The sequence below is a fragment of the Zingiber officinale genome, chromosome 1A, assembly GCF_018446385.1.
Source record: "Zingiber officinale cultivar Zhangliang chromosome 1A, Zo_v1.1, whole genome shotgun sequence".
NCBI classification, from domain to species: domain Eukaryota; kingdom Viridiplantae; phylum Streptophyta; class Magnoliopsida; order Zingiberales; family Zingiberaceae; genus Zingiber; species Zingiber officinale.
This window is the reverse complement of record NC_055987.1, coordinates 162,924,322-162,939,145: the sequence shown is the minus strand read 5'-3', so window position 1 is coordinate 162,939,145 and position 14,824 is coordinate 162,924,322.

Here is a 14,824-nt window from a genome sequence, read left to right as displayed (position 1 = left end):
GGTCATGGGCGTGAGAGCGCAGCTCACTTATAACCTCCGGACCGAGGCAGAGTTCTGGGACCACCGACCTGTGTTGTCGCTGAGCGTGAGCATGTGGCTCACTTTAATTTCAAGATGGGAGCCGACCGAAGGTCACATGTGAGAGCAGTAGCTCACTTATAACTCAGACCGAGGCGAGAGTCTGGATCACCGACCTGTGGGGTCGCTGAGCGGAGCATTGTGGCTCACTTTTAATTTCAAGATGGGAGCCGACCAAAGGTCGCATGGAGAGCAGAGCTCACTTATAACTCGTGACCGAGGCGAGAGTCCGGGACCACCATCTAAAAATATTGTTGAGCGTGAGCACGTGGCTCACTTTTAATTCTCAAGATGGAGCCGACCTGAAGGTCGCTACGTGGAGTGAGCTCACTTATAACTCGTGACCGAGGCGAGAGTCCGGGACCACCGACCTGTGTCGCTGAAGTGAGCACAGGCCCACTTTAATCAAGATGGGAGCCGACCGAAGGTCGTTGGGCGTGAGAGCGAGCTCACTTATAACTCGCACCGAGGCGCAGAGTTCGGGCTACTCCGGTCCGAGACCTATGGAGATGGCGCTGTCCCAGACCAGAGAATACTTCCGACCGAGACCGTATATGGCGCCGATCCGAGACCAAGAGAATACTCCGTCCGAGACCGTTGGCGATGGCGCTGGTCCGAAACAGAATAATACTCCCAAACGGCAAAGGCCTAGACGCATCACTCTTCTTCGCCTCCATTCGTGCCGAATACGCCTACCTTATTGCTTTAGTTAATCTGGTCACTATTGCTAGCTTTGGGCGTACTCATTTGTGTCTCGTTTCTTCACGCAATTGCATTACGCATAGTATAGAATTAAGAACGGAAGAGGGAGCGTAAAAACCCTTACTCAACCCCCGGGCCACAGTGCCCTTGCATCTTATGGTGACCCCGCAGTCCTCGCGACGCGTCCGGTTAGTTGCTCGGATCGGGGCTACCCACGCGAGCTACTCGCTCGGCCAATCCGCACGAGAACACCCCAGACTGCTACTTTCCGGTCTCGACAACGCCCATCCCTGCCTCACCCGACCCCTTTTGAATTGCTTGGCCGTAGCTTATGAAACTTCCCTGGCCAGCCTCGAGCCTTTCACAAAGAATGCTTCTTTTTAGGCCACGCCTTCATGATTACCTTGCCTTGTCGACCTTTAATCGTTCCTTCGCGATGACACCGTCCGGCGCCTTTATTGCGCACGCCCAGGACGCCAGCATCGACCCCTTTTACCTTTCGGACGCTTATTTCCCATCCGACGGCGTTGAGGCACGTTGCCCCAAAAAGATATGCTGCTCAACTCTCGATGTTTCCTAGGAATGAATGGGCTTTATAAACCCTAAAGGCAGTCCGCTTTCCTTACCCCGACGCTTCGTCATCCTCCTCCTCCCTTCGTTCGCGGCCGTTTCTAGCAGTGCAGCTCCTCGTCTTCCTGCTTACGCCTGACCTGTGACCCTTCTTGTCTTCATCCCCCTGCCTTGCTCATCACAGCCATGGATGGTAAGGACCCCTCGTATTCACATTACATTTCTGATTTAGACCACCATGACCTGTCTGCCCGCAATCCAACTTGGGGTAGGCCCGACATATGAGTTTCGCCTTCCCATGACAGACGAACATCCTTCTTCTCCCCCCGAAGGGTTTATCACTGTCTTTAAGGATCAGGTCGTAGGCGGTCTTCGCTTCCCGCTACATCCTTTTCTTTCTGAGTTGAGTCAGTATTGCGGGATTGGTATCTCTCAGTTTGCCCCCAATGTATTCCGCGCAGTCTGCGGAACCATCATCTTGTGCCGCATTTATCAAATCCCCTTGACTGCTAGACTGTTCCATCACTTCTATTCTTTCCGGCGAGCTGAGGCGGGGGTATTCAACGTTCAGGCCAAGCCGGGCCTTAAGTTTTTTGATGACCTCCCTTCTTCCAATAAAGGCTGGAGGTCTCGCTTTTTCTTCCTTAAGGCCCCTGCCCCCTTAACGGGGCCTTCTCAATGGCGTTCTTTCCTCGCTTCGGACTTCCCTTCGCATGTCCACGAACCTGCCTGCTCCGCAGCTGCAGACAAGCTAAGAGGTGTTCTTGTTCGCCTGTCCGTGCTGATGCTGGAAGGCATTCTGCACGCTTTCGGTCTTAGTCCTGTCTCCACAGAAATCGGAGCTCCTTTTGGTAAGATGTTACTTTTTATATGCCGCTCTTCGCTAACTGAGGTGTTTTTTCCTCCTTATTCTTGTAGTGGCCGCCCTACTCCGCTCCTTTGCTAGCAAAGAGACACCTGCGGTGGCCGTTCTGCAAGCTCTGAACGGAGCCGACGCAAGGTCTACCTTCTGATCCCGCCGCCGCCTCCGGTCCGCAGCTTGTTGAGCCGCCCGCACTTAATCCAGTAGACTCAGCCCTGCCTTGCACCTCTGACCAACCCACGACCGAGCCATCGCCTGCAGAACAAGTGTCTTCTCTTCCTCCGACTATGAAGCTGCGCCTGACACGCAAGGGCAAACGGACGGCCCCAGTCACTGCAACTTCTCCTCCACCTCCTCGCCGTTAACGCGTATTGAGCATCTCTTCTCCCACCAGGTCCTCGGACATGAGCTTGCCCCAGGAGACAAGCTTGGCCCGGGAGAAGGCCTCCGATCCGGAGGTGACAGACCAGCCCTCGGACCTGCCCGCTCCACTGCCCATTCAGAGTACATTGCCTGCTCCGCCCTTGTCCCCTGACGATCAGCCCCTGGGCTTACCGATGCCCTCCACGTCTCCTCTCATCGCGCCTCCGAGCTCAGCCATGCCGCTTCCGAACCTGCCCTCTACAGACCCAGCCTTTGAAGCGTCATGGCGGCTCCCTTCGGAGACTGATCCGGCCTACACGCCCGCTGCCGATTCGTCGTCCATCTTCGGCAGGGTTGATTTCTATGGGGACCTGGCCATCTCCTGGCAATCAACCAGTGACCAGTTCTGGGAGAGTCGTTCCCCCATGGGGGAGTTTGATCAAATTTCTCGTTCTCTGGTGGCGGTAAGCTTTTTCTCTTCTTTTTCCCGTGTCCGTGTATCTTTGTGACCCCTTTTCTCTTCTTGCGGCTATTTACAGACCTGCTCCGCGAGTCTGAGCGCCGTGCAACGTGCGGCCGAGCTTCAGCGAGAGAACGCGGTACTCAAGGCACGTCTTCAGGAGCTGGAGCACCCTGCGTCCTCCTCCGCTCCTCCCGAGCCTTCTCTGGGAAGCTTGGATGCTTATCTGCGCGCCGACAGGGAGTCGACGGCCTCTGCTCTGGCTATTTCCCATGCTGCCTTCGATAAACTTCAACAGTTGGAGGCGGCTTTGAAAACAAGTGAGTCTTCCCGCTTCAAGTGGCTCTGCATCGAGCGACTGGAATCAAAGCCAAAGAGGCGTAGCTGCTCTCCCAATCGGAGGAGTCGACAGCGGACAGGTCAAGAGCTCTGCATGGGTTCGGCCGATGCCTGTGCCCCTGGCCATGCCGCCACCGGCCGGAAACAACCATGCAGACTCAAGGAAGTGCAAGCTACCTCCAATCCCTACAAACAGAGATATCAAGGCCCAGAACTAGTGTCCAGAGCGATTTGTCCTTGGCCCGCGTCGAAGCCGAGGAGAATCGGAACAATTTGGCGGTGTATCGGCTGGCGAATCAGAGCGGCTAAAGGCGTGCAGGCCCACGCTCGCTCTTCCTTCTTTCTCCACAAGTGGGACGCTGGATGGTCTTGTTGCTCTGCCATGGGGCGTGGTGGGGTCAGACAAGCCTTTGAGCGGGCTTCCTCGCTCGGCACCTCCCGCCACGTTCTTGGACACAGCTCACCCGACCAGAATTGCCGCAGGACACCTTCCCTTCTTTTGAAGCGGATGAGGGACTTTTCCTCTTGAGGCTCCTCCTCCTGCTACCGATCCAGCTCTCGGGGATATCTCTGCCCGTGCCCTTTCCGTTGCCGCCCGACACGTCTGCTGATCACGCATCTCCACACAACACCAACCGACCCCGAGCTCCTTCCTTCGGCTTCCGCTGACTCAGGCCTTCTCCCGGATGTAGTATGATGAGTGATGTACTGCCATATTCTCCTTCTATGTGTCGATGCCGACCCTTCTATGATTGTAATTATTGCTATGGTCGTTACGAACTCCGGAAAATTATCTCGCCTCCCGTTTATACATCCTTAGCTTATTTCTTTCTTTAGTAGGTCGCCTTTGGCCTTGTTAGATCTCCGCTAATTTGTTTGCCCTTGCTCATTTTGCTTGCTTTGTTCGGCCACGTAGCTCTTTCTCCGATAGCCGCCTTTGTACCTAGCCCGGCCCGGGCCAACTCTTGCCTCGTATGTCCTTGAAACCCGCTGACCAGCACTTCCTGCCTCTTTCTTGGCTCACCCGTACACTTTTGTCTTGATTGGAGCGACTCCTTTAGGAGACGCTTCGTATTTCGAGCCCTCACCTTTCCCATAATGCCCTCTGGTTATATTTCCGAGGCTCATCACAGAGCGCTCCCTGCCTGCCTCCGTCCCTGCGTCTACTGTCCGTTGTTGACTTACGAAAATATCCTTCCTCCACCATACCTATAAGTATCTTCTTCCTCTCTCCCTTTTGTTATGATTCGCTATCGCCACGAAGTACTCAAACGTCGCCGCCGCCGACTGATCATTTCTGGGACTGCGCCGCGCTCCTTCTTTTTTTCCCCAAGTTTCCCCCTTTTCGTCTGTTCCTTCTGCCGCCTGAGATAATCTTCCTCGCAATGGCTTCTCCTTCTTGGGCTTCCTTGCTAGCGGAGCATTTCCCAGGCGCTTCAACTTTCGCTGAGTTAGATTGGGATGACCTACGGTACACTTATGAAATCCCTACCAGCTTTCGCCCCATCATCCCTACCGGTGTGAACTTGTATTTCGATCCCCCGCCGGGTTCTTGTACTTTCTTTACTGAGCAATTCGTATCTGGCCTTCGTCTACCCCCGCATCCTTTTTTGTCTGGAGTGTGCTGCTACTTTGAGATTCCCTTAGGTCAGCTAACCCCCAACTCCATAAAGATTTTATGTGGCTTTGTAATACTCTGCGAAGTTTGTGAGGTTTCCTGGTCAGCTCCCCTTTTTCATTGCTTCTTCGCTCTCGTTCGGCGCGCCGATGGTCTTTTTGATTTCCAAGCCCGCAGCCAGACTACTTTCTTTTCTCCTCTTCCTCCTCCCAGTGCTAACTGGAAGAAAAAGTTCTTTTTTCTCCGGTTTCCGGAGGAAACTGACTGGCCCATGCACTGGCAACCTGAACTGCCTCTGACTCCAGCGCTGGACGAATTCCACATGGACCTCTCTTATGCCACGACTGCTTCTCAAATGGAGGATTGGCGCTTGAATCTGACGAGACTGCTATCTGAAGATCTACTTTCTTTCTTCAGGCTAAGCCGATGTACCTCTGACACACCGCGCTCCTTGGGTAAGTTCGTGTTGAGTGCCTCCTTTCGATCACTTTCCCGTGAGAGTGACTTCCGTGTTGATGCCTTCATTTGAAGTTTTGCATCGTGCATCGGAGGTTCTGCCTGCCCCTGATGACCCGGAGATAATGCGGCGCGGTCGGGCGATCTTGGACAGGAGGCCTCCCTCACCTTGGGTCTACCTCGGTCGGGGCAGCGGCTCGGCCTGCTCCCACCGCCTCACACATCGCCTCTCCTTCCCCGCCGCCGAGCCGAGGTCGGGGTCGGGGCCGCTACTCGCCCAAAAACCTATAGGTTCCTCGCATACAATTTTGTACAAAGGTCTCGAACCTTTTCCTAGCTACCAGGTCCGAACTTATTTGTTTGATCGACACAAACACGCTTGCTTTAGCTTTTGACTTGGTCTGACTCGACTCTGATGACTCTGACTCTGATAATCAGTCTCCTATTTACATTAAATATTAATTTTCATAATTGGTTCCCAGTCTTGACGTGGCGAGGCACATGACCTTCTTGGATATGGGAGCAACCACCACCGACTAGACAAAACCTTTTATAGAAAGCTAATATTTAATTTCCTAAAATAACTTTAGGTTAACCAAAGAGAACAATCAAATCACAAGGAAAAGAAAAAACAAAAGAACACAACATCGAAAAACATATTCGAAATTCTAGAACGTAAGCCTCTTGTATTTGGTATTATTTCCATAAATAACTAGCATGATGCGGAAAGAAAAATTATTAGTTATACCTTGTAGAAAAACCTCTTGATCTTCTACCGTATTCCTCTTCTAACCTCGGACGTTGTGTGGGCAACGATCTTCCGAGATGAGAAACCACCAACCACCTTCTTCTCCTCCTAGCTAGGTTCGGCCAACAAAGAGGAAGCTTCACCAAGGAAGAAAATCAAAACACTAACCAAGCTCCAAGAGATGCTAGCTTTCTCTCCTTCTTCTTCTTCCAGTAGTATCCGGCCACCACAAGAGCTCCAATGGAAGAGGGAGATTCGGCCACCACAAGAGGAAGAGAGGGAGAGGATGGTCGGCCACACCAAGAAACAAAAGAGGGAGAGAAATAATAGATGTTGTGTATCATGAAGGCACCCTCACCCCTTCTTTTATATTCCTTGGCCTAGGCAAATTAGGAAATTTAATTACAATAAAATTTCCTCAATTTCCTTAACATGATTTAATTGAGAAAAATAAAATAAAATTTCCCAATTAAATCTACATTGGCCGGCCACATCATTGGAGAACAAATTGGACAAGTTTCAATCAACAATTAAAACTTCCTAATTTATTTTCGGAAATTTTAAAATTAAAATTTCTCTTTAAAAATCTCTACATGGTTAATAAAAGAAATTTCTATAATTTTAATTTTATCAATATGTGAATAATTTTTAATGAGAAAATAAAATATCTCACCAATCTACAAATAAGGAAAGAGATCTAATCTCTTCCTTTAATCTTTTGTAAATTTTACAAGAGAGATAATTTAATTTTAATTCTCTTTAATAAATTATTTCTTCCACATAATAAAAAATTAAAATTAAAATTCTTTTAATTTATTTTGGCCGGCCCCACTAGCTTGGGTTCAAGCTAGGGCCGGCCACCCAATCTTATACCTAGGCCGGCCCTAGCTTGTTTCCCAAGCTAGCTTGGCCGGCCCCTATTGGGTGGGTATAGAAGGTGGGTATAGGTGGGTATAGAACTCTACAAATAAGAGGCTACGATAGGGACCGAGAGGAGGAATTGGTTTTGGTCTCCCGATAAAATTAAGCATCCCGTGTTCGCCCCGAACACACAACTTAATTTTATCAATAATAATTCATTCCACTAGAGAACTATTATTGAACTACCGCACCAATCCCAAATTACATTTTGGGCTCCTTCTTATTATGAGTGTGTTAGTCTCCCTGTGTTTAAGATATCGAATGTCCACTAATTAAGTGAGTTACTGACAACTCATTTAATTAATATCTAAGTCCAAGAGTAGTACCACTCAACCTTATCGTCATGTCGGACTAAGTCCACCTGCAGAGTTTAACATGACAATCCTTATGAGCTTCTCTTGGGGACATTATCAACCTAGTATCTCTAGGACACAGTTTCCTTCTATAATCAACAACACACACTATAAGTGATATCATTTCCCAACTTATCAGGTTTATTGATTCATCGAACTAAATCTCACCCATTGATAAATTAAAGAAATAAATATCAAATATATATGCTTGTTATTATATTAAGATTAAGAGCACACACTTCCATAATAACTGAGGTCTTTGTTCCTTTATAAAGTCAGTATAAAAGAAACGACCTCAAATGGTCCTACTCAATACACTCTAAGTGTACTAGTGTAATTATACAGTCAAGATAAACTGATACCTAATTACACTACGACCTTCTAATGATTTGTTCCTTTCCATTTTGGTCGTGAGCTACTGTTTATAATTTATAAGGTACTGATAACATTATCTTCTGCATGTGACACCACATGCTATGTTATCTTCAATATAAATTAATTGAACAACTACAAACAAATGTAGATAATTTGACCAAATGTGATTCTTTATTCAAAACTAATGTTTACAAAAGCTTAGGCTTTCAGTATACACTCCAACAATCTCCCACTTATACTAATCACTAAGCTGCCATATCTTCTACCATACATCTGATTCCCATTCCCTCCACATGCCGATCGAAAGCTTTCGCCGGAAGGGCCTTAGTGAAAGGATCTGCCAGGTTATCCGCTGATGTAATCTTGGCGATGACAACTTCTTCTCGCTTCACGATATCTCGTATCAGGTGGTACTTGCGCTCTATATGTTTACTTGCCTTATGAGCTCGTGGTTCCTTTGAGTTTGCAACTGCACCGCTATTATCACAATAAATTGTGATGATTTTGGGCAAACTAGGAATCACATCTAAGTCCATTAGAAAGTTCCTGAGCCATACTGCTTCTTTAGCTGCCTCAGAGGCTGCTACATACTCAGCTTCCATGGTTGAGTCCGAAACGCATTTCTGCTTAACACTCCTCCATGAAATGGCTCCACCTCCTAAAGTAAACACATAGCCTGATGTAGACTTACTGTTGTCCCTATCTGATTGGAAATCTGAATCCGTGTAACCCACAGGGAGCAGATCGTCTGCTTGGTAAACTAGCATATAATCTCTAGTCCTTCTCAGGTACTTTAATATATGCTTTACCGTAGTCCAATGTCCTTGTCCAGGATTACTCTGATATCGGCTAACCATGCCCACGGCAAATCAGATATCAGGTCTCGTACATAGCATTGCATACATTAGGCTTCCTACAGCCGAAGCATAAGGAACTGCTTTCATGTCTTCTATCTCTTTCGACGTCTTTGGAGACATCTCTTTAGACAGAGCTACTCCATGTCTAAAAGGTAAGAAACCTTTCTTGGAATCCTGCATGCTAAAACGAGCAAGGATTGTATCTATATATGAAGCTTGGGACAGACACAACATTCTTTTCTTACGATCCCTTATAACTTTGATCCCAAGAATGTGTGCACAATCTCCTAAGTCCTTCATATCAAATTGTTTGGACAACCATACCCTTACGTCTGATAATATCTTGACATTGTTGCCAATTAACAAAATATCATCTACGTATAGTACAAGAAATACCACCACGTTTCCGTTACACTTCTTATATACACAAGACTCATCCGGACTTTGAATAAATCCATATGACTGGATTACTTCATTAAACCGGATGTTCCAAGATCTTGAAGCTTGCTTTAGTCCATAAATGGACCGATTGAGCTTGCAGACTAGATGCTCTTTGCCTTTTTCAATGAACCCTTCTGGTTGCTTCATATGGATGTTCTCTTCAAGACTAGATGCTCTTTGCCTTTTTCAATGAACCCTTCTGGTTGCTTCATATGGATGTTCTCTTCAAGACTTCCATTAAGGAAAGATGTCTTGACATCCATTTGCCAAATCTCATAATCCATATGAGCAGCAATGGATAAGAGTATCCGGATAGACTTAAGCATGGCCACCGGTGAAAAGGTCTCCTCATAATCGATTCCCTCTTTCTGAGTGTACCCTTTCGCAACAAGCCTAGCTTTGAAGGTTTCTACCTTCCCGTCTGTCCCTCTTTTTCTTTTGTAGATCCACTTGCATCCAACGACTTTTACACCATCAGGTGGTTCTACAAGCTCCCAGACCTTATTAGAGTACATAGACTCTATTTCAGAATTCATTGCCTTTTGCCAAGATGTTGCATCTATATCTTGGAGTGCTTCGTCATATGTTCGTGGATCAGGTTCATGTTTACCCGGGATCAAGTCCGAAGACTCTCCCAAAAACATGAATCTCTCAGGTTGCCTTACAACCCTCCCACTACGACGAGGCACTGTCTGTGGTTGTGTATCATGTGTGACACGTGTTGCAGTCTCTTGTGGTACTTCATCTTGTACTGTTGGTACTGAAGTAGACGTGTTCTCTCTAAGTTCTTCTAAAACAACTTTGCTACTGGGCTTGTGATCCATTATATAGTCTTCTTCTAAAAACTGGGCATTGGTGCTAACAATGACCTTCTGGTCTTTAGGACTATAAAATAAACCACCTTTCGTTCTTTTGGGATATCCTACAAACACGCGAACTTCTGTACGGAATTCTAGCTTATCAGCATCTGGTTTCAGCACATGTGCTGGACTACCCCAAATCCGAATATGTCTTAGATTGGGTTTTCACCCATTCCACAATTCCATGGGAGTAGAAGAAACTGATTTAGAAGGTACTAAGTTCAAAACATACACTGCTGTTTCCAGAGCATATCCCCAAAACGAATTTGGTAATTCTGAATAACTCATCATCGATCTAACCATCTCCATAAGAGTCCTATTCCTTCGTTCTGCTACACCATTCTGTTGGGGTGTTCCAGGTGCAGACAATTGGGATTGAATCCCAGCCTCTGATAAGTAATTCCTAAACTCTCCTAAGAGGTATTCGCCACCACGATCAGATCATAGTGTCTTGATACTTTTACCTAATCGTTTTTCCACATCAGCCTTGTATTCTTTGAACTTATCAAAGCACTCGGACTTGCGGCGCATTAGGTAAATATATTCATATCTTGAATAATCGTCTATGAAAGAGACAAAATATTCAAAACCGCTTCTTGCTTGGACAGACATAGGACCACACAAATCAGAGTGAACCAATTCTAACACTTCTTTGGCTCTATACCCCTTGGCCTTGAACGACCTCTTGGTCATTTTACCTTCTAAGCAAGATTCACAAGTTGGAAAATTTTCCAACTCTAATGAACTCAAAAGTCCATCGGTTATAAGCCTCTGAATCCTACTTAAGTTAATATGACCAAGCCTTAGATGCCAAAGATATGCTTGATTCATTTCCGAAGGTTCTTTTCTCTTATTAGAACTAGAAGATGAGTTATAAATTTCCATGTTTTGCTTTGTGGAAGAATTTGGATTTAAAGTATACAAATTGCCAACCAATGCACCAGAACAGATAATCACTTTATTTCTTTTAATAACTACATCGTTACTGAAAGAAACTGAATATCCATCTAAAAACAGTTTAGAAACTGAAATTAAATTCTTTCTAAAACTGGGTACATAAAGACAATTTTTAAAATCAAATTTCTATTTCTACTAAAAGTAGACGTCTCCCACTGCAACAGCTGCCACCTTAGTAGCATTGCCCATGTAGACGGTAATTTCTCCTTCAGATAGTCGTCGGGTTTCCTGGAACCCCTGCAAGGAATTGCAGACATGATCAGTGGCTCCCGTATCTACACACCAGGTGCTGGTAGATAACACCGCTAAACATGTTTCAACAACTAGAGCATGAGATATACCTTTGTTTTGATTCCTACGAGGACGACCGCCTTCCAATGTCCTGCCTGCTTGCAGATGAAGCATTTGCCCTTGGGCTTCTTCACTCCAACTTTAAATCCCGTACTCTGAGATTTATTCACTTTCTTTCTGAGCCAACTTGTTTCTTCTTCTTCTTTCCTTTCGGTTTAGAAGTAGAACCATTTTCGATAGTGAATTTGACAATGTGACGAAATAATCCTTCGGCTTGAAGTTCTATCAGTAGTTCCCCTAATGAATAAATCCTTTTATTCATATTATAGATCAGGCGTGCTCAAAACTTCTAGGTAGCGTTTGGAGGATCATATCGATCTGGGTTTCCCATCAATTTCTCCTCCAAGGATCAGATCTCGTTCGGATAAGCCATCATCTTTAGGATATGATCCCTTAGAGTATGCATGGTTGTCATTATCTTTCTCATAGCTTCTTGTCTAGAAGCCCTGTCACGATGACCAAAGAGTTCCTTGAGATTGTTCATAATATCATAAGTTGGTAAATCTTGATGTTGATGTTGCAATACATTTGACATTGAAGCCAAAATGTAACACCGCGCCATCTCATCTGCCTTTACCCATCTCTTATGATATTCAATCTCCTCTTGGGTAGATTCACCAGTGGGTGCATCAGGACAAGGTTCAGTCAGTACAAATTTATAGCTTTCTGCAGTCAGAACAATGTCCAGGTTTCTTTTCCAATCTATGTAATTAGGTCCAGTAAGTCTGTTTTGTTGAAGTATGATGGACAGTGGGTTGAAAGTCATCCTAAGAATCACAAATAACTTTTGGTCAGAACTCTAAATTTAGAATAATATTGATTCCTCAAACAATACTATTTTAAATTAACTAACACCTTAAAACACCGTGAATTTTGTATGCCACGTTAGTGTGGACGTATACAAATTCAACATTTGTAAAAGGAGTGTTTTATCCCATTAATTTTATTATCTTGTCAACCTAACTTTTTGACAAATAAAATTAATAGTTGGTATCTTTTGGTCACACAAATAATAGCAGTGACTCCGATGGGGAGGATACTATTAGATGTGTCTAAGTGTATACCATTACTTGACACTAAGTCCATTAATAAGATTATGCCCCTTCCGTTGGGGAAGATCACACGCTCTTAATTAACTTCCTATAGTCATCCAAAAATGGAAGTCTGTTCTAGTGATCCACAAACAAGCTCATCCGTTATGGAGGAAGGCACTCAGAGCCAACGCACAAGCTTGTTTGCATCACTTACAAACCAGTAATGGAGACCATGGGATTTATTTAAAAATCCCTCTCCCACTTAGTTATTTATAAATGAGGAATTTTAACTATGCTAGCCTACTCAAACTTGTAAACTAACATGCACACACAGCATAATATAAAAGCAATAAATAGAAAATTTAATTTTCAACTATTGTGGCTTTTATCTCTAATTGTCCTCCGTGTGTTGTCATCCCAAGCTGCTGCCATATTTGGCCACCGCCACCGGATCTAGCTGTCGCATCCATCTTGCTCCTAGTTCCGCTGCGCCTCTGGTCCTTAGAAGGTTCCACGCTTTGCAAGATTCGATCCGCGACATAAATAGAATTTTACATTTTGATCCTATATTCCATAAAAGGAATGTACATGTATCTAGATCAAAAATAAAATCCTAATAAAACTAAATACAGCTCCTGCTGTATTTTAATACAATCATGCACACACAGATAAATGCCCTTGACATGTCCAAGGGTCCAATCACACACATAATAACTAAAAGTCATAATAGTTGGATCCTGCATCCACAAAGTTAGCACATCCTACTATTAACCTGCCTAAATTATGTATGACATGTGCATAATTAAACTAAATACCAAATACACAGAGGCAAAACCCTAGCTCTGATACCAATTGTTGGTTGCTACTCGGAAAACCTATAGGTTCCACTGTACAAAAATTTTGTACAAAGGTCTGAACCTTTTCCTAGCTACCATGTGTTCTTTTAAATTAAATTTTAGATCGCCTGCGGAACTTAACACGTTTGATCCAAAACTTAATCTATTTGTTCTTTTAGGTTTTGACTTGGATCTCCTGCGGAACTTTACACGTTCGACCCAAGTCTCTTTAAGTTATTAATTCCATTAAATATTAATTTTCATAATTGGTTCCCAGTACTGACGTGGCGAGGCACATGACCTTCTTGGATATGGGAGCAACCACCACCGACTAGACAAAACCTTTTATAGAAAGCTAATATTTAATTTCCTAAAATAACTTTAGGTTAACCAAAGAGAACAATCAAATCACAAGGAAAAGAAAAAACAAAAGAACACAGCATCGAAAAAATATATTCGAAATTCTAGAACGTAAGCCTCTTGTATTTGGTATTATTTCCATAAATAACTAGCATGATGCGGAAAGAAAAATTATTAGTTATACCTTGTAGAAAAACCTCTTGATCTTCTACCGTATTCCTCTTCTAACCTCGGACGTTGTGTGGGCAACGATCTTCCGAGATGAGAAACCACCAACCCCCTTCTTCTCCTCCTAGCTAGGTTCGGCCAACAAAGAGGAAGCTTCACCAAGGAAGAAAATCAAAACACTAACCAAGCTCCAAGAGATGCTAGCTTTCTCTCCTTCTTCTTCTTCCAGTAGTATCCGGCCACCACAAGAGCTCCAATGGAAGAGGGAGATTCGGCCACCACAAGAGGAAGAGAGGGAGAGGATGGTCGACCACACCAAGAAACAAAAGAGGGAGAGAAATAATAGATGTTGTGTATCATGAAGGCACCCTCACCCCTTCTTTTATATTCCTTGGCCTAGGCAAATTAGGAAATTTAATTACAATAAAATTTCCTCAATTTCCTTGACATGATTTAATTGAGAAAAATAAAATAAAATTTCCCAATTAAATCTACATTGGCCGGCCACATCATTGGAGAACAAATTGGACAAGTTTCAATCAACAATTAAAACTTCCTAATTTGTTTTCGGAAATTTTAAAATTAAAATTTCTCTTTAAAAATCTCTACATGGTTAATAAAAGAAATTTCTATAATTTTAATTTTATCAATATGTGAATAATTTTTAAAGAGAAAATAAAATATCTCACCAATCTACAAATAAGGAAAGAGATCTAATCTCTTTCTTTAATCTTTTGTAAATTTTACAAGAGAGATAATTTAATTTTAATTCTCTTTAATAAATTATTTCTTCCACATAATAAAAAATTAAAATTAAAATTCTTTTTAATTTATTTTGGCCGGCCCCACTAGCTTGGGTTCAAGCTAGGGCCGGCCACCCAAACTTTTACCTAGGCCGGCCCTAGCTTGTTTCCCAAGCTAGCTTGGCCGGCCCCTATTGGGTGGGTATAGAAGGTGGGTATAGGTGGGTATAGAACTCTACAAATAAGAGGCTACGATAGGGACCGAGAGGAGGAATTGGTTTTGGTCTCCCGATAAAATTAAGCATCCCGTGTTCGCCCCGAACACACAACTTAATTTTATCAATAATAATTCATTCCACTAGAGAACTATTA